At 38.6% G+C, this 26872-nt stretch overlaps 2 pseudogenes; both read left to right on the top strand.

The window, feature by feature from the left end:
* The window catches only part of LOC133209739 (macrophage mannose receptor 1-like), a 36996-nt pseudogene extending 24913 nt beyond the window's left edge, over positions 1–12083 (top strand).
* A 281-nt stretch (positions 12084–12364) lies between these two features.
* The window catches only part of LOC133209734 (macrophage mannose receptor 1-like), a 29810-nt pseudogene continuing 15302 nt past the window's right edge, over positions 12365–26872 (top strand).

The following is a 26872-nucleotide window of genomic DNA, read 5'->3' as shown; positions in this document are numbered from 1 at the left end:
CTGCTTCAGTCCAAATACCAGTTTTAATATTTCTCTTTTACCATTCTCTCATAGTCTAACAAGACGGAACTTTATATTTCCAACATTTTTTAAGTTGATGAGTTGTTTCATTTGGAGTTTGGTTTACACTGAATTTGAAGAAAGACAACTCCTCAGCTACTCTCTCGTTCTGTGATCTTTTTTTTTTTTTTTAATAGCCTTCTTCACCTTCCACCTAAAGGATGTTGCCAATGAGACATGGGTCAGACTGGACGACATTAACAGAGAGAGTACATATATTTTGTGAGATAGAAGAATTTTTCGCTATTGTAAGTGGGTAAGAGGATTGCCATTTAGAGATAAATATATGCAAGTTGACAGGAAGTTTATTATAATACAGGTAAACAGAAAAAAAATCAGAAAATGGGTAACTTAGATAACATAGTCAAAGTTAGAGTAATGAGCCTGACTTCTGTCCCAGATAGGACCCTATATTTCAATGGATTAAAGCAGAAGGCAACTGCATATTTCAGGGACTAAGTTTTTAAAGCTGTAGCTGGAGACTAATAGGCCTGTTTAGAGTCTACATTTATTGTCATTCCTTTGCAGAAGTCTAGAACTGCAGAAATGGTGGGCTGTATTATAACTGTAAGAATTAATTACAATTACTCGAATTGTTAGATTTTACTGGAAATATTCAGTTTACTAGCTGGGATTTTTACTTTGTTTTGTTGTTTTTCCTTGTACAGCATGAATCCATCTGAAAATGCAACTATATTCAGTGCAAATTGCCAGAAACTACATAGTAAAAATAAATAGCTTTGGTGCACTTCAAGAAATTTTAGTAAACTAACTAAAGTTCTTCCAGTAATCTGCCAAGGAAATACATTTGCTTGAGGTATATAATACATTTACATTCCAAGAAACAATAAATGAAAATAAGAGCCAGAAAATGAGAAAAGAAATCTATTAACTTTGCCTCCCCAATCCTATTTCTGTTATTTTTCCAGACATTTTGTACTTTATTGTCTCTAATTTTATTTTTTATTTTTCCCTGGACTGACTGTATTGTAGTGACTAAAGGATCTATACAAGAAGCAAGGTACTGGAAAACTGCTGACTGCCAGCATAATAAAAGCTATATTTGCCAGATGGACAGCAGTAAATTTTATGTTTTACCTTCTTTGTTGGAAGGCGCTTACTGAACAATCTGACTATACGAGTCCTCAGTTCTAAGTGCTTGAATGTGCCTGTAGCAGCCAGGGTGAGGGAAGTAGGGCTACTTTCCCAGCTCAGGAATTCCAGACTCAAAACCTGGTTTTTGATAAGGATTATAGAAAAGTTTCATCATTACAGCATCTCCCCTACCAGCATACCCACTGACAGAGAGAATGACTTCACCTACCCTACAGACATCTACACTCAAATCAGTTGCCTGCACATGGCGAGTAGATAATTTGAAGGCAGGATTCACTTGCCTCATTGTGAGGCAAATGCCCAAAACAGGTTGTTAGAAGATCTATACCTTCAAAATATACTTTTATCTATTGACAGAAAAGTTTAGCCGTTCATGCTTAGCCATTTATGCTTTATCCAGCTAGCACAAACCCTCACACATACTCCTCTGGGGGTTAACTAAGGCCAGTTAAACAGGTTAGTTTGCTCTTCAGTCTCTAGAAATGCTTTCATATTAAAAGACCAGGAATAACCAGAAGGGTGAAAGTTTTAGTTTAATTTATGTATCCTCAGGGTGGGAGATACATCCGGAACACAGCTCACTGCAGAGTCTGCAGGAACAGAAATAGGGAACTGCAACTAAAAATACAGGAAGAAGACACAGCTGGGCCAGATGTTTCATGGTTCTGCTCCTTACAAGTGCAGAAAGATGCATAATGGTGTCATTTTTTGTAGCAAAAAACTTGTAGCAAAAAAATTGTAGCGAAAACAATTGCCAGAGTGTCCTTGATACCGACTGAATATGAAGGCAGGTTTTTTTGTCCTTTTTATCTGTTCACAACTCATTTTCTGCCTCTCCCTAATCCCTGAATATACTCTATAGTTAAAAATAATTCCAGTTTACCATTGAAATATATCTCAGTGTTTTAGGTAAGAATTTGATGATGGTGCTGCCACTATAGTCAACTGTTACTCAAAAATAATACTGCTTTGTTGTTTTCTCCCGTTCCCCTCAAATTTGTACCTTTTTCCTAGATAGCCTGAAGTGTTTCATTCCACAACGTCTCCAGGTTCTGACTTTATCCATTATGATAACAGCAGCTATTTAATCATTCCTTCTAAAATGAATTGGGAAGAAGCAACAAAAAGCCTGCAAGGAGAAATCTTCAGAGTTTGCCAGCATTTTTGAGTATTACAGTAATACATTCCTGCTTCTGCGGGCAGTGCAGTATGGTGAGCCCTTATGGATTAGGCTCAACAGCAATGTGGTAAGATTAATCAATTTATAGGTGGTGTAGTTAGAAGCTATGATTGGATTATTATCAGCAGGCAGAATTGTAGCATGAAGAGATTTAGGATCCCAGGACTGGTGGGCACCAACCACTTCATTTGACTTCACCCATCTTAAGTCATTAAACTTCATCTTAGCTAATGGAAGATGGGAACCTCTGACAGTGCCGGCCTCTCTTTACTAGTTCTATGGGAATCTTAGACACTTATGTAAAACTACCTAGTTAACTTTTAGATGGCCATTTTTAGCTCTAAACCATATCACCCAAGGCCTCATCTAACCTGGCCTTGAACACTGCCAGGGATGGAGCATTCACAGCCTCCCTGGGAAACCCATTCCAGCGCCTCACCACCCTAACAGGAAAGAATTTCCTCCTTATATCCAATCTAAACTTCCCCAGTTTAAGTTTTAACCCATTACCCCTTGTCCTATCATTACAGTCCCTAATGAAGAGTCCCTCCCCAGCACCCCTATAGGCCCCCTTCAGACACTGGAAGGCTGCTAGGAGGTCTCCATGCAGTCTTCTCTTCTCCAGGCTGAACAGCCCCAACTTTCTCAGCCTATATTCATACAGGAGGTGCTCCAGTCCCCTGATCATTCTCATGGCCCTCCTCTGGACTTGTTCCAACAGTTCCATGTCCTTTTTATGATGAGGACACCAGAACTGCAAACAACACTCCAAGTCAGGTCTCACAAGAGCAGAGTAGAGGGGCAGGATCACCTCCTTTGACCTGCTGGTCACACTGCTTTTGATGCAGCCCAGGATACGGTTGGCTTTCTGGGCTGTGAGCACACACTGAAGCTGGCTCATGTTCATTTTCTCATCAACCAGCACCCCCAAGTCCTTCTCCGCAGGGCTGCTCTGAATCTCTTCTCTGCCCAACCTGTAGCTGTGTCTGAGATTGCTCCAACCCAGGTGTAGGACCTTGCACTTGGCATGGTTAAACTTCATGAGGTTGGCATCAGCCCACCTCACAAGCGTGTCAAGGTCCCTCTGGATGACATTCCTTCCCTCCAGCGTATTAACCGAACCACACAGTTTGGTGAGGGCACACTCAATCCCACTGTCCATGTCATCAACAAAGATGTTGAAGAAGACTGGTCCCAACACTGATCCCTGAGGGACACCACTCGTTACTGGTCTCCAGCGGGACATTGAGCCATTGACCACAACTCTTTGTGTGTGGCCATCCAGCCAGTTCTTTATCCACCAAGTGGTCCACCTATCAAATTGACGTCTCTCCAATATACAGACAAGGATGTCATGTGGGACAGTGTTGATCGCTTTATACAAATCCAGGTAGATCACATCAACTGCTCTACTGCTCTCCATCAGTTCTGTAGCCCCATCATAGAAGGCCACCAAATTGGTCAGGCAGGATTTCCCCTTAGTGAAGCCATACTGGCTGTCACCAAGCACCTTGTTGATTTTCATGTGCCTTAGCATGCCTTCCAGGAGAATCTGCTCCAAGATTTTGCCAGGCACAGAGGTGAGACTGACTGGTCTGTAATTCCCCGGGTCATCCATTTTCCCCTTCTTGAAAATGGGGGTTATATTTCCCTTTTTCCAGGCATCATGAACTTCACCTGACTGCCATGATTTCTCAAATATGATGGCCAGCAGCTTAGCAACTTCATTTGCCAGCTCCTTCAGGACCTGCAGATGGATTTCATCAGGTCCCATGGACTTGTGAATGTTCAGGTTTTTAAGATGGTCTCGAACCAACTTGTTGATGAACAATATGTATCTCCATGATTCTAACAGTGCTTTTCCCCACCAGGCAAAATGCTTGTTCTTAGAATATATAAGCGATCAGTAGTCAGCAACGTTGACATGGATACTTCCACTCATGCATATCCATGGGACATCTCTATCCAAAACTGTCTCGGCATGGGAGACATACTGCTGTGTTTTACTTTTATGTTGCTGAGTCCTAATTCAATTCAGTTCAATATTTAACAATAGTAGCACAGATCTACAAACTGAGTTCTCTATGTGACTGTGAAAATGTGCATTTGTATAAATCCACTCACCATAAACAGCAGATGAGAGCATAGAAAAATTGTGTTAAACGTGTGTTTTGATTTTAACATCATGGCTATCACAGATGGACAGATAAAAGGAAAATACATTTTTCAAAGTGGTACTATGGAGAACCAAAACAAAAGCCAGCCTGTGTTTCAATAGAACTCAGTGGGGCCTGGAAAACAGCACCTTGTAATGAAAAACATTTTCCTGTCTGCAAAAAATCTGAGGGTAAGCTATGGCAATGACTTTTGGTTTTATGGCAGAAACCTTGCTCTATCTGTTCTGACTGAAATACAAATTTCTAAATATATATTAGGGAATAATAAGCCTGAGTATGCAATGTCAGTACCTTTATTTTGCATGTTTTATTTTGATGGAGTTGACATTCATCAGCCAAGATACTGTCGTTTTACTGTACTGGGTGGTAATGGCCATAGGAGTTATCTTACATTGCAGGCAGACAGAACGTAGAGATTATGGGACTATTAAACTTTTCACTTCAAGTCTAGAATGTGAAACTTTCTGCTGGCAGGAATTCTGTGGGAAGGACTGTAATAAAAAAAATCCACTAAGTATGAAATAAATTGTATTCCTTTAACATAAGCAGCATTCATACACTGATTACAGCTTTACTGTTACTAGATTCTAAAAAGTGGGAAAAGGAAGAAGAGTTGTCTCTGGGGGGCAAAAAAGGGCCTGTTATTGACCCAAACAAAAGTTCATACTTCATTTTCACTCTATGGGTGTCACCGAGAAATGCTACAAATTAAAAGCTACAGGCAAATCTTAGGATGAGACCCAACCACTTTGCCTTCTTATTTGTATTAGAGAACTGCTGTTAGCTTTAGTGACATCGACTTCATGGAAAATCTGAGTTTCTTTTGATTTAGTTTTGTATAGTTTTTCTTTAATTTATTTTCCAGGTATGCTCTGTGCTTTGTATCTATTCATTTGCAACTTTCATTTTAAAGTGCATGTACTAATTAACAATGTTACTGTTTCCATAATTTCATTGCTTGCAGGAAAATATGGGGCTATTACAAAAATATTGAATGAGCATCAGGTATTCCATGCACTGTCAGACTTCAAGATGTTCAGAAATTTTATATGAGGATTATTACCTTGAAGATAATATTAAATGGGAAATTGTGACAGCAAACTATGACTTAGATTATTGTTTCATTTAAAGTAAAATTATTATCTGAACCTCTTGAGGGTTTGGGATTTTTACAGCTTTCTTGTTCTGTTTTTTACAGTACCATTTATTTATAGAGATTTGTTGTTTATAACAAAGTAAACTAGAACCAAACCCCCCTGAATACTCAAATATCCTTGAGACAGTCCGAGTTTGGTTAGTTTGGTTTATTTGGTAACACAGAAGAGTGCAGGCTCACATTGAATCATTCAGCTGTGACTGGTTCTCCTCATTGCCACTTTCGACATAGACACTAATAATTTTAGCACAGCCTGACAAAGAATATTTTAAGCAATTTTAAGATAGGGTTTTTTAAAAAACTTGATCTCAAATCTGAAAAGCTGCAATCCCTCCTGAATGGAAGCATCTGTGATGTCTCACTTCTTCCAGATGTACTTCCTTCTGATCCCCCACAGGGTATTGGAACATGTCCTGAATCTGATCACATATATTGGATTCCTTTCTGAAGCCACCGCTATAACTTCAGTGCCAGTCAAGCGAGCTGGGCTTAGTTTGTGACACAGTGCACTCAATCAGGTAATTATTATTTTCACCTAAAGATAGGATTTAAATCTTGACATAAAGAAAACTCACTTAACAATCACCTGAAAACTAATGCAGTGAAATCTACAGGTTAAAAAAAAGAAATCAGCATCGTATGTACTTTTTGCCATTGATGCTGTTTGCTTTCCAGTTATGTTGAAATTAAGGTGATCAATTTTCCCTTTTTTTATTCCCCAGCTGTTCTTGTTTCTTGTTTTATTTCTTCATTCACAACATTTCTTTTTTTTTAGTAAGATTTTTAAATTACTTTACTTCTTTTTAGCTTCATTCCTTCTTTTCTCTATCTGTCCCTACACAAGAGCAGAAGTAAATATCATAATAGCAATCACTTATTCTTAACATGGGGGGAGGAAATTCTTTCCTGTTAGGGTGGTGAGGCACTGGAATAGGTTGCCCAGGGAGGTTGTGAATTCTCCATCCCTCACAGTGTTCAAGGCCAGGTTGGACAAGGCCTTGGGTAATATGGTTTAGAGAGAGGTGTCCCTGCCCATGGCAGGGGGGCTGGAACTTGATGATCTTAAGGTCCTTTCCAACCCTAACTATTCTATGATTCTATGATCCAAAAGGGGTTGCAGGTATTGCCTGAAAGTCCTTTCTCTAGCAGCAGGGCTCTCTGGCAGCCTGCAGAGCAAGGGGAGGGCAAAAGCTTCCTTTGCCCATATTGGAGGCATCTGGTCTCAGCCAAAACCATGAGCTGCTCCTTGGCACCCTTCCACCTATGCTGCTGAATCATCAGCTACCTCATCCATGCTTCAGGAGGCTGTGAAAGAGAAAGGGAAGCACTGTACTGCCCAAAAGAAATTGATCCTTCTGCTTTATATCTTTTCAGATCCTCTTAGCCCTCTTCCTCCACCACCATTGCCAGAAAAATCATTCTTCGTAAATTTGTTTGCTGCGCAGTATTACATGCTACATAATATCCTGTCAAGCCATGAAGAACAAATAAACATCTGTAATACCTATAAAAATATCCGCTCACTTGAAAACAACTTGCATTTTGCCTGATGTGTAAAACTCTTAATCTTCACTGTGCTTTTACATCTTTCATTTGTGATGAAATCACCCACAGTTGGTGCTGTTCAGCTACAGATGAGCACTACTTTCTGGTCTCTATATCCTTGCTTACTCCTTACCATCAGGAGAGGTTTAATTATTAACCTTATCCTATATCAAAGGCTGTTACTATGATGTGTCACTGACTTCTGTGGCAGGGGATATCTCCAGTCATTTTCTGTTGTTTTTCTTGCAGGTAGTATGTTGACTTTGGTAGATGATCTGACTGACTCAAACTTTTTAGCAGAGCATGCAGACTTGTACACAAGCAAGACAAGTGGCTTTTGGGTAGGAATATACAGAAATGTAAATGGTAACTATTTTAAGTTCTATAAATAACAACAGACTCCACTAAATGGACAGAAATATGAATAAGACACACTATTGTTTTTAAGGAAATAGTTGAAGTACAGTAGAAGCTAGTTAAAACAAAAAAAGAATGATAACATATAATATAAAAATGCTAAGAATTTGATGGTGTGAAAGGCTGTAGAAATTTGCTTGGCTTCAATTATGGGTCTTGCATGTGTCCACCAAAGGGATGCCTCCATCTGGGACTGCCTCAATTCAAATATCCTGTCTATATCTGGTTCAGTAGCAAAGACATGGAGAAGTGTTAGGAATATCTTTTGAGAAGCACAACACAGAAGATAGTGTGAAGAAAGCAAGATACAACATGCAGTTTCAGCTGTCCGTACCTGAGGCAATCATGGGGCCTCATTTCTAAATCTGAACTATCCAGAAACTGCTGTAATCAATGACACAGCTGCTTGTGTTGCAGTGTCAGTACGGTTGCCTTCACAGAGGACCACAGGCTATCTGTCCCATTGACCTCAGCCCTCCATGAGGACACCTCTCCTATTCCTGAACTGTGGGAAAGCCTTTCCCACCCAGTTTGCTCTGTGGTGCGGTGGGAAACATGGCCTGGCGGGCTCTCATCTTCTTATGGCGGGGGAGCACCCATGTGGGAGTTGTGGCTGTCCAACCAGAGCCCACAGCATCAAAATCCTCTGGTTCAGTGTAAGGGGAAAATCAGGTGTTACAGTAAAAGTTGCTTGATTTTCAATGAAATACTAATTTAGAAACTAAAATCCTAGCTTTATTTCTTTTCAGGTTGAAACTTTAGTACCCTAGACAAAAATATGGGAATATGCAACTTAAAACTATTGGAAATGTAATGGAAAAAATGCAAACCATAGTTTGGAAAAGCAGTTATATTGCTTTTTAGAAAATGATTTAAAGAAATAAAATGCATTAGAAAACATCCACAGATAAAATTTGAAGAAAGCAGGATTGCATTATTAGGCCAAGTAGTAACATTAACATGAATATTCACTAATAATGGCAAAGGTCTTTGATATGGAACTATTAGTATTGCTACTAACTTTTTCAACAGGGCAGCTGCTTTGGCAAGACAGCAGTGCCTTAGACTTTCTCAGCTGGTGTGAAGGACAGCCCTTGGGGGATGAACTTGACTACTGTGTGGAGCTGTCTGCATTCTCCGGCTACTGGAGTATGCTTCCTTGCTCTTCCCAAAGGGTTTTTATTTGTAAGAAACCTAAGAGTAAGTGACTTCTTTAATATTTGCTCTTCATGTTCATGGTTTTATTTCAGTGCTAATAGCACATATGGTAATTACAAAAGACTGACATAAAATGCTGTATTTGCAGTCTTCGTTATCACCTGTTTCAGCATGCAGTCAAAAATAATATGAATATATAGTTATCATTTCTTGTCTGCTCTTTTCATATTTTACTGCTTCATAACCAGATTTTCTTGCATTGTTTGATGAATAATTAATAACTAAAGATGATCGATATTTTCTTTAAAAAAAATTAAACACCTTTGTCATTTTGCTCCAACACACACATGTACTTTCCTGTTAACGTTTGTATTCACTTTCTATGGGACAGTGTTTTGCTTTTCTTCCTCTTCCTGTACTATGATACATGCTGTTCCAGAAAGAGGTGGATGAAGCAATTCTATTTAAATAATAACAGAATGGAAGCATGATCCAGAGAGCATATAGTGACCTTTGAAAATAGTAGAAGTGTTTTTGTTAGCTTTTCTTTTTTTCTTTTTAATATTGTGTTTCTGTGTAACCGAGCACCATCTGCTTTGGTCAGGAAGCAGAAATATCAGAATACCGTGAGCCAAGCAGCCATGTGGCATTTTTGAGTTTAACTGTTAATGCTGAGAAAAAGTATGATTTCCTGCCCTGTTTCACAACCCTGAGGTTGGGAATGGTTTTGTGATTCTGTCCTTTTCCCTTCAGTCAGAGCAGGGCTGCAGCTGGGGGGTATAGCAGACGTACACATTCATAGTGGTGTCAGAGCATTTCCTGAAAAGAAAAATTCTCCTTTTAGGGCAGCTCCTAGCTTTCTTTGGATAGTCAGGGCAATAAACACTACAGAAGGCTTATCCTTTGTCACTAGATATACTGGAAACACAGAAACTCCCTGTCAACACAGACTTTATTTGATGTAGCCCCCATGTGCAATGCCAAAGTATAGAGAATATTCCCTGACACAGGTTCTCCAATAGAACAGTATTTCAGCACAAGCCTATATTACATTTTACTGAGCTCCGCATTCTTCCAAGGGACAATTTAACAGTTGCATTCCCTTCCTGTTCACAAACACCCCGGAGCTCAAAGCATTGCTGTGTTTCTGCTGCAGCACCCCAGCTCCTGGTGCTTCCTAGGCTGGGACACACACCCTGACTATCCCTGCGGCTCAGGCTGCCCATGGGGAAGATCCGTTCTTGCGCTGGCCGCCACCCAGCGTTCACGCAGAGCGCCAGGAAAGATCTTGCAGATGGCGCCCTCTTTGCACAGCCAGGGAAAACTGCATATGAAACCTTTAACTTTTAATTGTAGATATAAACGAGTGATGGTAAATTGAAATCTGCCGGGTCTCTAAGGAGCTGTGTGCAGTACAGGAAAACTGGCAAATATCCTCAGTGTTTGACCAAGTTGTCTCCAGTCTCTGCAGGTATGCAGAACCAGTGAAGAGGGCAAGATTTATTAACCAGAGGGGAAGAGAAAGTCAACCTAAACCAGCTGGACACTACCTGTCCTTAGAGATTCTTTGGCTATTGAAAAAGAAGCAAGAAGGGAGCTTTAATATACAAAATAGCAGTTTTATTACAGTGAATATCAGATTAAAAATCAATCTCACCTTTTCATCTCTGTTAATTTAGCAAATGTGTTTCCAGGAGAAGTGATGAGGTAACCTTGATGCAGAGTCCTTTTGCTAACATGAAACTGTCAGGATGAAAATGTGGCCTTTTTAGATTTTGACTAAACATTTGTCTTTATCTTTGACAGCTATTCTTAAAGCAGCTGCAAATGTGGAAGGTAGGATTTAATTTTCCTTCCTAATAGTTTCAAAGAGACACAAAAATAAATATTTGGAGGTTTTTATGATTTGGTATTTATTATTTATTATTTATGGTTTAGATATTTATTTATATTAGCTTAATTTACTTAGTTGCCACTGAATTAATTCCCAACATAATTTAGCAGTATCAACAAGATATTTAAGGCATCTAGGATAACTAAATTCTTTGGTAAACTGGTCGTCTCCTCTTTGCTCCTCCATTTGCATGCTAAGACCTATGAGGGTTACTGACAGAAACATTAGAATAGGTTTTCTTCCTAGTAATCAAGGGGGAACTTAGACCAATAGTTTTCAGTATTGTATTTATTTATGGCTACAGTACACCCACTTCTGTTTGCTGTATTTATTTACAGATGCCAAAAAGGACAAAGAACATGGTCACATGAATATGTGGATACTACTTACTCTGGTCCTCATCATCTTATTAGGGATGAGCTTCATTACTTATTTTTTATTCAAGATCAGAACTCAAAGTGAGACTGAAAGAGAGACGAGGAGGTACAGCACAGTGATAGAATACAACTGTGTCCTAATTCGAAGGGATGATGAAAATGATTCTACCAACAGAAAGTGAACAGTGTTGTCTAATGGGGTAACACCACCAGATGATTAAACTTAAAAAAACATATCTAGCTTGAACAAAGGACATGCACCTAATAGAGATTATGAACTAAAATTAGCAATTATTCCTTTCTTTGGAAAGGATTAAGAGCTATTGCTGTATGCTCTTCAAAAAATACTCTCATGACAGTGCAACCCAGTAATGTATAAAATGGCTAACTAAACAAGCATGAAACTAATGGGAAGTTAGATTTAAAACACCCTATTTTTCTCTCTTTTTAGAGATACGTGGCAGCATCACATACAGGCAAGTGCTGACATACAGTAAGCACTCTTTCTGCAGAGCACTCAGCCCCAAAGCCTGCACTTTGAGAATGTATCTCACCATAATGCACTGAAGCATGCATACTGCTACTCAAGTAAAATGGTGTTTGGAATAAACAGAAATTTACGGGAACTGTTTTTCCCCATTACTGCTTCTGCCTTGCACTCTTTAAAATTAAGTATTAAAATTAATTTGTACTTTGTGGACTAAATAATTTTGAAAAGCAGTTTTGTTGTCCAAATTGCTGGTTAAAAGAAAGGTTTGTAAAGATCAGGCTAATTTGTATTGGTCTTCCTGAGATAAATTCACATGAAATAATAGCACAGTAGTTCTACCAGTTGATTGGAAATAATAAATGCCAAATGTATACATAGTGCTCAGTTTGTCAAGTTACCAAGCAAAATTAAATTTTCCTTTCTGGGTTAATTTTCCACACTGAAATAGTTGACATTGTTCAGTTCATCAAATGAAATGAGTATAACTTTAGTAGCAGTGAAGACCTATTTGGCCAAAAACTGCATGGGTTTTTTTTTTCTGAGTTTCCCAGGTATGTATGTATGAGATTTCGAGCACATTCATTTAAAGTGCACTCTCTGCTTCTTTGTCTTTGAGGGTATAGACTTTACAATCCCTGAGCAGAACCAAGAAAGATAAACATAATTCAGCAGAATGATGTTATACTGTTCGAACTTTGCCACTTGCAAATGGATGGAAACTTCACTTTCAGATGCAAAGTTTGAATTTTTAATTATTTATAGATTTCAAAATTCCACATGTGACAGGATATTTCCTTATTTAGAGCTCAGAGTTTTCTCTTCCAACTAAAACTCTCCAAAACTGAGAAGGAGCCAGCACCAACTGGTTCCTTAAGGACTTCTACTGCAGCAGTTAATTTCATCTCATCTGTTTGTGAATATGAAGAAAGAAATGAAACACTCGTATTTTTCTACAGTCTTAGCTTTCTTGTCTTTTGTTCATACTGCTTTGCAGACACTTGGTGAGTCTTTGCCTTTTGTTCCCTGCAAGAGTGGATGTGAAAGTGGGCATTTTTGTTGTCTTGCTTGTTTCTCAGGCTCTTAAAGATTTTCAAGCAGCTTGACTACCCTGTATTTTATATTTATCCTAACCAACTGGTGTGGTCTGTAGAAGTTTAAATAGATACAGAATCAGAGGTTTTGGTCTGCTTTTAGAGTCAAGACGGAATAAAGCTGGGAATCAGAAGTCAGGAGAGTCATGTGTGCAGATAAAGATTTCGGTTTGGATGCAACTTAATTATTGGTTATGTCTGCTCTGTGAAGTTCATGGACTCCACAGTGTGCTTCACAGTCTTTGTCTGTATATGTGACTGAGTTACGACAAATGAAAAAGAGAAAGGAATTAAATAGGGTGTTGTATGTGTATCTCCTAGCCTTAGGATGAGGTTGTGTGGAATGAGATGGAGCTTGTGGACTGATGTGAGATATAATATTGTGGCTGAGTAGACGCCAATGAAAAAAAACAGAACAAGCCTGAAATAATCACTATGGCTTTCAGTGTATGGATGAGAGGCATAGTTATGCTGCATGCTATATGATGTGTCTTGAAAAGCAGGCAGCTGTGTTCCGACTGATGCCCAGCACTGAGTGACCTGCTTTACATGCCAACAGTACAACTGCAGTACTGGGCAGCCTTTCCCAGAAGGGTCTGCTTCTCTTGATGGAATACTAAATTAGGTTGCCTATAATCCTATGGAAGTGTTAGCTAGTTTCTTCAGCATTCACACATTGCCTTTCCATAACAATGGACAGACAGACAGGCACACAGCTATGGTATCTATCTGTATGCTGCTCAGTGTTGGTTCTTGTGAGAGTGTTTGTGATTTGATTGTGTGAATTACGTTGACTTCTTATGATACAGATTCTAATGAGAGAATAATGGAACAAGGCAAGATAAAAAGTCACTGTTCCATGGTTTTTCTTCCTAAAAAAACCCCCAAACCATAAAGAACATGCTGATTACAGAATGAGCAAGAGTCACAGGAGGCTCACTCACTGACTGTATTAAGCACAAATGCAACCCCATGGATATGAGCTAAATCTGTAGCGCATGAAGTGATGGCAAACTTCCAAATCTTCAGTAAGGTCTCTTGAAAGAAATGTGTATTTCAGGGGAAAGTTAATGAAAATTTCATTATAGTGATGACATTTTTGATGCTGCCATAATGTACTTTATGTGCTCTTATTCCTCTGTATTGTATTTACATGAGCTTACCAGAGCTGCACTTATTTTTCCTTCACAGAGGAAATAGAAGTCTTGAAAATGTTGTTTGATCTTTGCAAAGTGACTCAAATTTACAGTTGCCTGACAGGAGTCAGATCAGCATAGCACAAAGAGCACATTTCTCTCTGCACAAGCTCCGCTCACCATAAATACATGAATTCTGATTCTTTCATTTTACAGACAATGAAATATTTTTACTACACAATGAAGATACTGAGCTCTGTTTAATTGCTCAGAGTTCTCATACAGTCACAACAGCTGCTTGCAAGAAAAACACCGAGTTACAAAAATACAAGTGGGTGTCTGATGACCAGGTGATGAGCATGGCATTTGCACTGTGTTTGGGTGTGCCCATCAAGAAAAACCAGGCTAAAATTTCTCTATACCCATGCAACAAGAAAAGTGAATTCCAGAAATGGGAGTGCAGAAATGCAACCTTGGCAATCCAAGGGGAAGATTTATTTCTCAGTCCTGGGAAAAGAAAAGATGGCTGAACACAGGATCAGCAACAGTGAGTAAATGGAAGATCTACAGAACCATGGGTGGTTTGTGTTCATGAGGCCATGAAGGTAAAGTTTAAAGATTAGTCTTGATGATTCATTGAGGACATTTTTTTGCCATCACAGATAGGGTCCTTTGATTTTTGCTCCCCTTAGTCTATCATCATCTGTTCGCTCTGAGGCAATGGTGGACTGAAGGATGATTAGTTCACATATTCAGACCTATACTTCTCCAACCTGGAGATGCACAACTGCTTGCCTTCAGATAGAATGCAGTATGTGCAAAAAAAGTGCATTTTAAATTTTACTTTTAAAGTAAAGGTGTATCTAGGCTATTTTTAATTGTCAGCTTTAATCAAAACACTTTACTGAAGTCTATAGTAGGACTAGTGAAATTGTATTAGTATTGTATAAAAGGCAAAAATCTTTAATATTCCAATATTAAAAGTATGGAAATAATTCCATGCATATTAAATTTCAGTCACTCTGTGAGACTTCAAATACCAAAAATCCCACAGCATTTAATAATTAAATCAATGATTTTTTTTTAATGAATTATGGGAAGCTACAGATACACAAATAATGTTATTTTTAGAAAATTAATACCATTCCAGTTCATTCATAGTTGGCTACAGTGTGAAACTGCTCTAATTCCAGCTGTTACAGCTGGTGATATCATAAGCAAATGGTAAATTGCAAGACCTACCCAGAACTTAGGTGGAAGACACATCTGGTGACAGTAGGTCCCCAGTTATAGTGATGTTACACTTGTAACCCTTTCTCCACATAGCCTTATGGAGAGTGCAGACACATAAATAGAGAATTAGGGCTCCTGGATTCCCATACCTATATTATACTTTCTCTTTTGCCCCCTCAGATCTCTTTATACTGTTAGGAAATGCCAGTGGAGCTCCCTGTGCTTTTCTCTTCCATCTGAGTGGCACATGGTACACAGTGGTACGGGTACACAGCTGCTGCCAGGTCAGACAGCTTGCTCTGGTGTGCAACAACTCCTGACTTTGATAAGGACCATTTGTATGGGTTCTGTCCCACTGGCAGTAGGTCCCAAATGCTGACATAGATGCTATAACACAACACTGTTAGGTACATATAGCAATACTGAGACGCTGTTAATATTATGGAAGGGAAAAACCCTGTAATTACTTTAATCTACTAAAAGATGTCTCTGTCATGCCACAGCATTCCTTTCAGAAGAAACAAAAATGTTTCCTATGAGTCTACAGTCAGTGTAAAAGTTGTCTGGGTGTGTCTATCAGTAGCTAACACAGTATGCTTTAAATATGACTGCATTCAGCAGAAAATAATCTGAAAACTGAGACTAAGCCTAATTCTCCTTGCCTCATCACTATTTGTGGTAACAGTAGTATAACTTTCTCTACCAATGCAAATCCTTGTTCTGTATTACAAGATTGGTTTACAGTCAATGGAAAGATGCAGTTTCTTTTCTGAAGGACATGAAATGAGAAAATTGGCTCAAAGGTCTTACTGAAATAGCAGCAGTGCTAGCCCTTCTTTTGTAATGTCTGAAATTACATTTCAAGACAAAGTTATCTGAACAGATAAATGTGTGTGCATCTGAGTGCAGGATGAAGGACACCAAAATGTGATGTTAACGAAGATATTAGAAGGGCTGCCCAAAAGCTAACTTTTCAGTGCTATAGCACAGACTCACTATTTGTCATTTTGATGGGAATTGCTCTGGAAAACCAGCGCAATTCAATATCAACCACCAATATCCACCACTGCCACCACAATTTTGGCTAGTATTACTGACAGTTACTTCCTGGTGCAATATCACATGGTGTACCCTGAAATATCCCAGAACATCCTCAATATAGACTCGCAAACATGAAGTATTTGGCATGATAAAATTGCTGGGACACTAATGCTTGAGTCTATAATTAAAAAAGAATGTTAAAAATCTGAAGTGAATCAGCAATAAAGAAACACAACGAAAAATAGAAAACATTTCTTCTAACGGATCAATCAAGAAATTCAATATACTTTTCTCAACAAAAGAGAAAGTTAGGGGAAGTCTTAAACACAGCTCATTAGCACTTGCCCAGGGAACAATTTTGCTAACAGTAAGCTCTTGCCAGACAGTTTAGAAATTCCAATTACCTAAAAAAACATGCAGACCAGAAATAGGGAATGCTTTTTTTAAAAAGTCATAGAATCATTTAGGTTGGAAAAGACCTGTAAGATCATTGAGTCCAACTAGAAATCTAACATTGCCACTTCCAACACTTAATCATGTCCCTAAGCACCACATCTACATATCTTTTAAACACCTCCAGGGGTGGTGACTCCACCACTTCACTGGGTGGCTGTTCTAATGCTTGACTGCCTTTTCAGTGAATAATTTTTCCCTAATATCCAATCTAAACCTCCCCTGGTGCAGCTTGAGGCCATTTCCTTTCATCCCATAGCTTGTTACTTGGGGGAAGAGACTGATCCCTACCTTGCTCCATCCTTTCAGGTAGTTGCAGAGAGCATAAGGTCTTTCCTGAGCCTTCTCTTCTCCAGACTAAACAACTCCAGTTCCCTTGGCTGTTCCTCATCAGGCTTGTGCTCCAGACTCTTCACCAGCTTTGTTGCCCTTCTCTGGACCCCTTCAGCACTTCAATGTCTCTCTGTAGTGAGGGGCCCAAAACTGAACACACAATTCGAGGTGCAGCCTCTTCAGTGCTGAGTACACGCGGATGTTCACTGCCCTTGTCCTGCTGGGCACACTATTTCTGATACAGGCCAGGATGCTGTTGGCCTTCTTGATCAGCAGCCACCAATCAGCACCCCCAGGTTTTTTCTGACAGCTTTCCATCCACTCTGCCCCAAGCGTGTAGTGTTGCCAATGTAATTAATGATAGCATAGTTTGAAAATAAAATTGTCTATCACTGTTTGCATTTCAGTTGTATTTCAGCCAAGTGTTAATTCAGACATACGCCATGAGCTGCTGAACAGGTTTTCAGTGTAGATAATGACCAAGGTACAGTTTTGCTTTATTTATCTCTTTACACTATTATTTTTTCACCTGGAGATTATCAAATTGACTGGGGAAACTGAAAATAATGGATGACAGGCCCACCTCTGCTAAAATCGATGGCAAGCTCTTTTTTACTTAACAAAGAACAAGCTAACAGAAGAGTATGGGTTTGGAAGGTCTGAGCTAATTTGCTCCAGAATCTCATTTCACAAGTAAGTTTGTAGTTAAATTTTCTCATAAATTTTTGTGCAAGATGCTTATACAAACTGCAACACTAAATTTCCTTTTTCTCATACAGACAATGACAGATTTTGGAATACAGATTCTTTAACAGGAGCCTACTACCAGATAAACTACGAGTCAGCTCTCACGTGGCAACAAGCAAGGAAGAGCTGCCAGCAGCAGAACACAGAATTATTAAGTATCACAGAGATACATGAACAAAAGTATCTAGAAGGTGAATTAATAAGCAAGACTCAGTTAAAAGAGTAGCAAAGAGGTTTTTGGACTGATTGCAAATGTTTCATTGTTTTAATAATATTATGATGAATAGCTGACATAAAAATGGTGTATGTAACTATAAAACAGATTTTTGCAAATACTGTACAAATTTTATACAAAACACTACGAAAAATCTAAAGACTTTCTGGATTTATGCAAGACTAGAATAAAGGCCCTGTATCAATTCCATTATAATGAAGCAAACTTGTAACAAATATTATCAATAGCAATTCAGTGTTTCAGTTTTCAAAGCTTATTCCTTACATATAACTATAGAATAGACTTACATTCAGATAAGCTATTATGCTAAACAGTCTTTTGCCATTCTGTACCCTTTATTTGCAGAATAAACTGTTTATTGCCAGTAAATATGGAATCTGTACTGAAACTTAGAAAGCAGACATGTATTATCTTCCTCTGAACTTTGAAAATGCACAGCATTTCCTAACAAATTTTACTAGTATTCAACTCTTTTGGTTACCTAGATCTGATTGACAGCAAGAGATCCTCACTCTGGATTGAGTTGAACAGTCTGAATCTCAACAGCGGCTGGCACTGGAGAGGTGGCATTCCCTTCAGATACTTTAAGGGGGCACCACGTAGTCATCATTTTCTTAGCAGTTTTTTGAATTAATGTTTCCTGACAGTATGATGAATGCATATTAATTACAGTCTTGTAGTATTCCCCATGAACATGAGGGAATTGAGTTGAAAGCTTATAAAATATGTGAAATTAAAAAGTTGAGAGCAATGCTTTTCTTCACTGGGTATATCACAAGTAACTTTGAGCAAACGAGCTAAATAAACTCATTTTGTACCAGAAACAGACTCAATGAGAAGCCCTAGTTGAGCTGTAGCATACTAAAAATGCCTTCAAGTCAGTTAAATCCTCTGTGTTTCTCTTCAGCTCTCACGATGGTTATCAGACCCTGCATCCTGCAAGGACTCAGCTGTCAGTGAGCATCAGTCTTGCAAAGCCTTCCCCTGCACTTTTTATGCTTTTCGTCTTTCACTCTCTCCTCTTTAACATTCAAGTGAGATTGTAAATAGAGTTCACATCATTGGCAGTTTATCTTTGAAAGTGACTTGATTGTCATAGCAACAGCCAGTTGCAGCAAATACTGTATGTTCGCTTGGTGAATAAATGCACATATATTTTGGCCTTCCACAAGTCTCAAAGGTGACACCTGGTTTTATCTGGCATGGAGGAGAAAGAGAAAGCCCAGAACTGCTAGAGGGTTTTCTACCTTTAGCTGAGCTGGTTAAATTCCTTAAGCCTTCCAGAGAAGAGGAGCAGCTGGCTCTCAGCTCAAACAGCCCACACCCTTGAAGTTCTGTATTCCCATGTGGTGGCTATTATGAGTTAATTATACATTTCCAGTTTACTGCAAAATTATTGTAAGTTGTATCTTTTGGAGGAAGGGGGGGGAAAAAAGGAAGTTATCACTCTGCAAACCTCTCTAAGAAGGGGAAAACACTGTCCATTCGCCAGGGACAGTGCTCATGGAGAACCTTCTGGAGAGCTGATTGCAGTGGCAAGCAGAGGAGAGACAGCAATTGCGAGTGCACGTAACTAGGCTCTGATTGCAGTAAGGAACAAATCAGCAGCCAAACTGCCAAAGGGATATGCAGAAAGGTCCTTTCCCAAAGACTTGAGTGGAGTTTTTTTGTTCCAGCATACCACTGAAAGCTACTGGACCAGAACCTCGTACAGAAAGGAAGGACTCCCCAACAAGGGCATCGTGGAAATGAGGAAATTAATTTTCACATACTATTTGGTATGTCCCATCCAAAATGTTTGCCTTATACTTTATTTTAGGCATTTAATATTATTATTTTTGTGCTCTGCTAAACACAGCTCTTGAAACTAGAAGCTATTTAACATGCTCCCACAAAGAGGAAACTTACCCTGCCACAGGCTTCATCCAATGTAGGTTCCCACTATTCCCTGCTCAACCGCCAGACAACGTGTCTAACCAATTGGTGGCACTTTGCTTTTTAACAAATAACGTTAATTCACTAAGCTTGGTTTAGCTGTACAATGCAGAGCTAGAACTCTGATTTTCAAGTTTTGAAGTTTGCTTTTATTGTTCGCACCTGATAGTTCTTACTCTCAAGGACACTCCTCTCTTTACATTTGTAAAATTCCTTGTCTGAATATGAGCTATATTAAAGTGTTACCTTACTGTGTGCCTGCCCCAAAATATCAGCTCAAACTTAACCTGTCTGATTTTATGAATGTACATGAGTGTTTTAAGCTCATTACGTAGTCCTATTAGTATAATTGGGTCCTGGCAACAAATTGTGTATAAAACTACATGTTCATGAGCTGTGAAACTAACTCTGATTTCCTACAGTCTGTGTGTGGCATTGCAGCTGCAGCAGTAACAGGTACCCTGGGCTCTTCAGTCCAGCATCTACTGGGCAACAACATAATTTATTCTGCAGCTGGTTGTGAGCTACCTTAAGGGAGGTACTGCTGATCAAACAGGGCGGGGAGGGGGGAACAAGAAAAGGACTTGCTGCAGCCTTTACATCAGTGCAGGCTTAAAGTTTGGTATTTCTTTAGTGTGAGCCAACAGTTTCCACAAAACTTATAGGAATGTCTGATCTTTGAGACTGCTATTCTGTAATTTAATATGGCAGAAAGTGTTTGTTATGCAACAAGCAAAAATTGTAAAGAAGTGTTCGATGGGTAGTTTTAAATTACACTTCTTATCTCCAGTAGAAAAGTAACTGTAGCAAGATCTGAGTTTGTAATTGGCACATGAAAAGGCTGGAAGTAAATTGCTCTTTTAGCTGCTGACATAGAATACGTGCTACATAAAATTAATTTGGTTTTTATTCAATGAAGGAAAACCTGAGCCTCAGCCTGAGAAACTCTGCAGTACTAAACCCTACAAGAGATGCCAAAGGGGAAAAAACAGCCATGTGAGCTGAAAGCTGGCTATATCTGTAAAAAGGAAAACTCCACACTGGATCCTTTCATTCTTCCATCAGGTATGTCAAGCAAATAAAAACCCTTTGGCAAAGACAGAATTTATGTCACTAAATGAAATTTCATGGCTATTTAAAATAATTATTTAAAAGCATTGTCATTTGTTGTTCTGCTTTAATAAGTGCCACAGCACAAAGCATACTGTTATTTTTTTTTAAACCAAATTGTTTAAGTACTGGAAATGTTGTTGGAACCCGGAAACTACAGAACCCATTTTTGTTTCATGTTACTGTTCACAACTCCAGAGGCACTGGTCTAAGCCATACACCTTCACCAATGTATCATGGACTGCAGGAATATGAAAATAAAGCTACAGATGCCTCTCCCTTCATGCGGAGCATTCTAATATGAGAACACTGAGACTTACCATGGAAGGCTTGGAACGATGACACCAACAGGCTCAAACCACCTTCTCAGTGGGATTTCTGGAGAGCACAAAGATGGCAAAATTAGCAAGATCCTTCAGCCCACTTTTCTACTATGCTTTTCTCTGATTTATTTAATGAAACTTAGTATGGAAAGCCTTCTGTGTAGAGAATTATTTGGGCTGCAGTAATAATGTCTTTAAAACATAATTGGGTGGGGTTCATTGTGTGAAGACACTATACATGGAATTCCAAAATAGTCCTCTGTCCAGAAGCTATTATTCTCCTCTTTTGTTTAAAAGCAGTATGTTTTCTGCAAAAGTACAGTGTGCAACAACAGAGTCTAAAATGTGCAAGGAATGAAGTACTACTTATTTATAAATGTTTAATTTTCCTGATTTCCAATGTGATTGCAATTATTCTAGGTTTCAGTTTGCACGGTATAGTAACTTGAAATATCTGTTGATTTTGAGGGGATGCAGAGCCTGATAAATGCCCAGAAGGATGGCTGATAGAGATCACTGTTTTGTGGTTCATAGAGATCCCAGAGACTGGAAAGAAGCCCTAATTTCCTGCAATGAGAGCAACGGCAATCTGGCCAGTATCCACAACCCTGAAGAGCATGGTTTCATACTGTCTCAACTACAGTGAGTATTTCTACAGATTTCTATATGATCTGACAGATTTCTATCTATTGATAGTTGTAGAATTATATTATTAGACATATTACAGGTTTAAAAAAAATATCTTTTTGTTTGTTATGAATATTTATAGGGAGGCCCACAGATATGTAGGTTTAAAACCCCCCACAACTGAACACCAAAAATACACAAGAGGAGTCATTAGTGCTGTCTTCATTTCCTTTTTCTTTCTGTTTGTTTTGATTTTTATTTGTGGTGTTGGTTTTCTGTTGGATTTCTTTTTAATATGTTTTTTACTGCATGAAATCACTTGAAGGAAATAGCAGCTCTAGTTACTTCGGTATTTGGGCTGATTATCTGCCTCAGACACCTTGTAGCTATAGATACAGTAATGGGCTTTTACAGATAAAGCTGAGGAGTCTCATTTCCTGCTGGTATCTCATTTTTTAACTTCTTGAAAGAAGACTGTGTATTAGATCTTAAAATAAACTCCATTGTTATTTAATCTGGGTGAATTTCTATTGTACTTTCTGCTTATTTGCATGAAGTGTTGCTCCTACGGACTATTTCTAATTGGGTACTAACACAGCTGGATTTCTGTTATTAGAAGCTGTGGATGAGCTATGGATTGGTCTGAATTACCTCAACACTCAAATGTACTTTGAGTGGAGTGATGGAACTCCTGTGACATACACCAAATGTTTGCCTGGAGAAACAACCAATGCAATTAATGGGCAAGAAGATTGTGTCACTATGGCAGGAGAGGTAGAATCATTCCACATTTGTGTAGCACTATACTATTTGATTTTTGTTTCTTTTTCTAGGTTTTTTTTTGAATGCAAGTTAGAAACAGGTCAGGGAACAACATCTTTGTTCTCTATGAAAGTTGTTTGTTCTAAGCTAAATTTAAAATTACATTAAAGATAACTAAATCAATGCTCATATCTGATTGTGAGTACATTATATGCCAAGCAAACCTTAACAGTCTGCCTGTGATGGTTAGTTAGCTTAATATAACCACACAATTAAGCATAAATACTTGGAATTCATTAAAAAGCATGGATCTTTATTCTCCCACTGAAACAATATTAAAAAAAAAAAAAAAAATCAATAAAGTTTCAAAAAGAAACAGGTTCTACCTCACTGTTTTTCACCTCTTTCCAAACTGAATATAGGATGGATACTGGGCAGACAGTGCCTGTGATAGAAAGTTAGGTTACATCTGCAGAAGAGACTCACTACAAGGAGTTTCTGGAACAGCAAAGGCTGGTCCTGCCTGCCTGAAAGTAAGAAGAAAGCTTAACCAAGTTTCTGGTTAGCAAAAATCCACTGCACAATTTCCAAGTGTGAAATCCATTTTCATAAGCTCCACTTGACATTGGTACTTTTTGCCTCCCTCTTCCCCTCCCCCAACAAGTGTGATTGTACATCAGATTCAGGGTGATAATTTTCACTATATTCCTTTTTTTAAAATAGTTATTTTGCAATTTTTTTAGTCAATATGAGTCATGCCCATTATCTCTCAGAACAGTCTGTGAAAGAGGATTAAGCCATTACTGAGGTTTTCTACATGTTTGTTATATTATTCTATAACCATCTGTGGTTGTCTTAAGTCGTACTAGAGACTGGGGTCCATTTCCGGACTATGTGACATAATGCAAGATGATGACAAATCTCACTATTGAGGCCAAACTAAAACAATCAAATTGCTTTTATGAGTGAGTTTGTTTTGAACAAGTAATTGTATTCTATTGCTTTCCTCCCACCCCCCTCTGTTTTTCCCTTTTTTTACTTTCCTATGTACTACAGTTCTGTATTTAGTAACATTTCCCACAACCGCAGCAGTAACAGAGCTAAGACTCATTGTGCTATATAGAACTAGGCAGCAGCCAAATACTGAAAGCAAATTTTATTTACCTTTCTTGGGTACAGCAAGCAAATCTTGAGCTGGTATAGAAGGGAAAAAGTGACTTGGAATTCAGGTGTAATTTTGAGGCTTTTCCCTTTCAATTTTTTTTATGCTACCTCTTCAGTCAGACTTTTTAGGTGAACTGATGAGTCAAAATAATTAGTCTAGTTACTATTCTTTTGGCATAGAAATGTCAGGAAACTTGAGTTAGCATCTCACTATAAAACAGACTACTCTGGTTCTGAGCGAAGGAGTATTTTATTCACCTGCTTCTGAATACACTCTCCATTCTGTGTGCCTCTGACTTTTTTATCAGTTAAAATTTATCAGTTACTAATTGTTAAAAAAAGCTGGATTCATGCATTAAATCTTCTGCCTACACGTTTAGTAAGCTTAATTTCCAGTAGCCCACTGGAATACAAGTGAATACATGACCATATTTGGTTATATTAAAAATAAGTTGATGCAAGAGTATACACTGAAGTTCAAGTACTATAATGTATGCTTTTACTATTGCAAGTAAATTTCACATGTTCTTGACAGGGCTGGCAAAGGCATGGTTTTTACTGCTACCTGGTTGGACGTATCTCTGTAAAGTTTTTAGAAGCAAAGAAAACCTGTGAAGAGAGCAGTATTTAACAAGTAGAGGAGACAAGTATGAAAAAGTTTAAAATTGTGCAGCTGATGCAATCATATTGGAATTTTTTAAAATAGTTGAGAACTTTTTTGGAAAAAAATGTGAAACCAGAAAAAAAGAATATACTTTTTTCTGAGGAAGAAAAAAAACCAAAACAAACCAACAATAAATACCATATGTCTTTTCTAACTAAATATATTTTACACATTCATGTTTTCCAGTACTTTTCTCTGAAAAAAAAAAATCAGATCACAGCTCCTTCTGTTTGTAAGGAGCAGTTTTTCAGTATAGCACAGCTTCACCTGCTACTGAAACTAGTTTATCTGGTACCAGTTAAGCACACACTTCCATGTAAAAGGAAACCTAACAGAGACTCCATTCATTCTAGTCTTGTGTAGTTTATGATGATGAGAAATGGCAGACTAAGGGAAAGCTAGGCTTAACCCCTATCTGACTTCTGTCATTTCAGGTATGAGCAAGCTTACCTACCAGCCTCATTGGTCTGAGCTCTGAGAAGTATTTTTGGATTGGTCTCTCAGACACAGAATAGCAAGGGATGTTCAAGTGGGTGACTGCTGAAGGCGTTCTGTACACAAACTGGAATGCAGCAATGCCTTACTCTGCCGTTGGAGTAAAGTTATGCTACTAAGGAACTTTCTATGTTGTAATTCTAAACTGTTGCCCAACTTTGCTAAAACATATTCATATGATGACACATACGAACATTCTGCCTTTGAAACAGGAGCGTCACTGATACATGTACTCAGCACTGTTGAGGCCACACCTCGAATTCTGTGTTCAGTTTTGGGCCCCTCACTACAAGAAAGACATTGAGGTGCTGGAGGGGTCCAGAGAAGGGCAACAAAGGTGGTGAAGGGTCTGGAGCGCAAGTCTGATGAGGAATGGCCGAGGGAACTGGAGTTGTTTAGTCTGGAGAAGAGAAGGCTCAGGGGAGACCTTATCACTGTCTACAACTACCTGAACAGAGGTTGTAGTGAGGTGTGGGTCAGTCTCTTTTCCCAGGTAGCAAGTGATGGAACAAGAGGAAATGACCTTAAGTTGCACCAGGAGATGTTTAGACTGGAGATCAGGAAATATTTCTTCCCCCCAAGGGCTGTCAGGCATTAGAACAGGCTGCCCAGTGAAGTGGTGGAGTCGCCATCATAGCAGGTATTTAAAAGGTGTGTAGATGTGGTGCTTTAAGGACATGGTTTAGTGGTGGATTTGGCAATGTTAGTTTTACAGTTGGACTGAATGACCTTATAGGTCTTTTCCAACATAATGATTCCATGATTTTCTATGATGACATGAATGTATTTTTTTCCTGCCTCTTCGCTGCAAAAGTAGAATCAAACTGAGTGGAAAGGGTGAAATCCCTTCCAGCCTGGGCTGCCAAATCCTTGCAGTGAGTGGTATAGGAAAGAGGCAGGCAAGGGGTTGTTCGTGTGCTTGTAAAGGTTTTCAGAGGGGAGGGAAGATGATGAAGGACTCCATTTGCTGGTTTCCTCTTTTTACAACACTCTTCCTTTGAGTGGACACTACACTTAAACTTTTTAACAGTCTTTGGTAAATTAATCACATGAGCTGTAAAACTGTCAAAGGAACCACTTTAAAACACATTTCCATTTTCTTTTATATGTCACAAAGGAAATGAAGCCAGTCGTGTTGCCCTAAGGACTGGAAATGCAGCTGTACTACGGGATATTCAGAACTGTGAAGTAAAGGCAAAATTTCTCTGCAAAAAAATAGCTGAAAAAAATCATTCTTCCTCTTGCTCCCCAAACCATTTCTGATTCCAGATGTCCCTTGGGCTGGGATACAGCAATAGCATTAATCCATGTTTCAGAGTAACTATTATTTTTTCCAACACTCCCACTCATGAGACAGAAGAGCACCAAACAGGGCATCTAAACGTCAGGGAATGGCGTGTTATTGCATAAACATAGTAAGCTTATGTACAGTATATAGAGCTATCACTCTGGCAGTGATGCATTAGGTTATCCAATTAGCATACTCTTTAATCCATATTATATCTCATAACTGTAATGGAATTTTTCCTAGTTTGCTTATACAAGGCAGTCAGCAGATTTGTCTTTAACATGCTGAAACACAGTGTTCTACCTATAAATATAGGGTTTTGTGAGAGAAGAAAAGCAAAAGAAAACATGAAGCCTGAGATTTTTGCAGAGAAATAGGAGGAGACCTGGCTGCCATTAGAAGCGAAGAAGAGCAAACTGATAGAAAACTTAAAAATGTAAGTAAACAAAATATCTAGTAATTTATATTTTTGTGAAACAATAAATTTATATAGGACTAAATTATGTTTGTGTTGCTCCTGAGATAATTAGCTGAAAATCTTTATCTGTTTAACATCATAGTCATAAGAAATAGAACTGAGAATATGTTTCATATGGGTACCATTTTCAAAGACATTTTTGGAGTTCCTAAAATTTGTCATCAACTGCAAATCTCTTAAATTAAAG

Source organism: Neopsephotus bourkii, unplaced genomic scaffold (genome assembly GCF_033783945.1).
Source record: "Neopsephotus bourkii isolate Nb327-2 ecotype Australia unplaced genomic scaffold, CSIRO-AGI_Nbou_v1 NB_53, whole genome shotgun sequence".
Classification (NCBI taxonomy): Eukaryota; Metazoa; Chordata; class Aves; order Psittaciformes; family Psittacidae; genus Neopsephotus; species Neopsephotus bourkii.
Note: the sequence above shows the minus strand (reverse complement) of the source record. Positions and strands in the feature narration are given on the sequence as shown.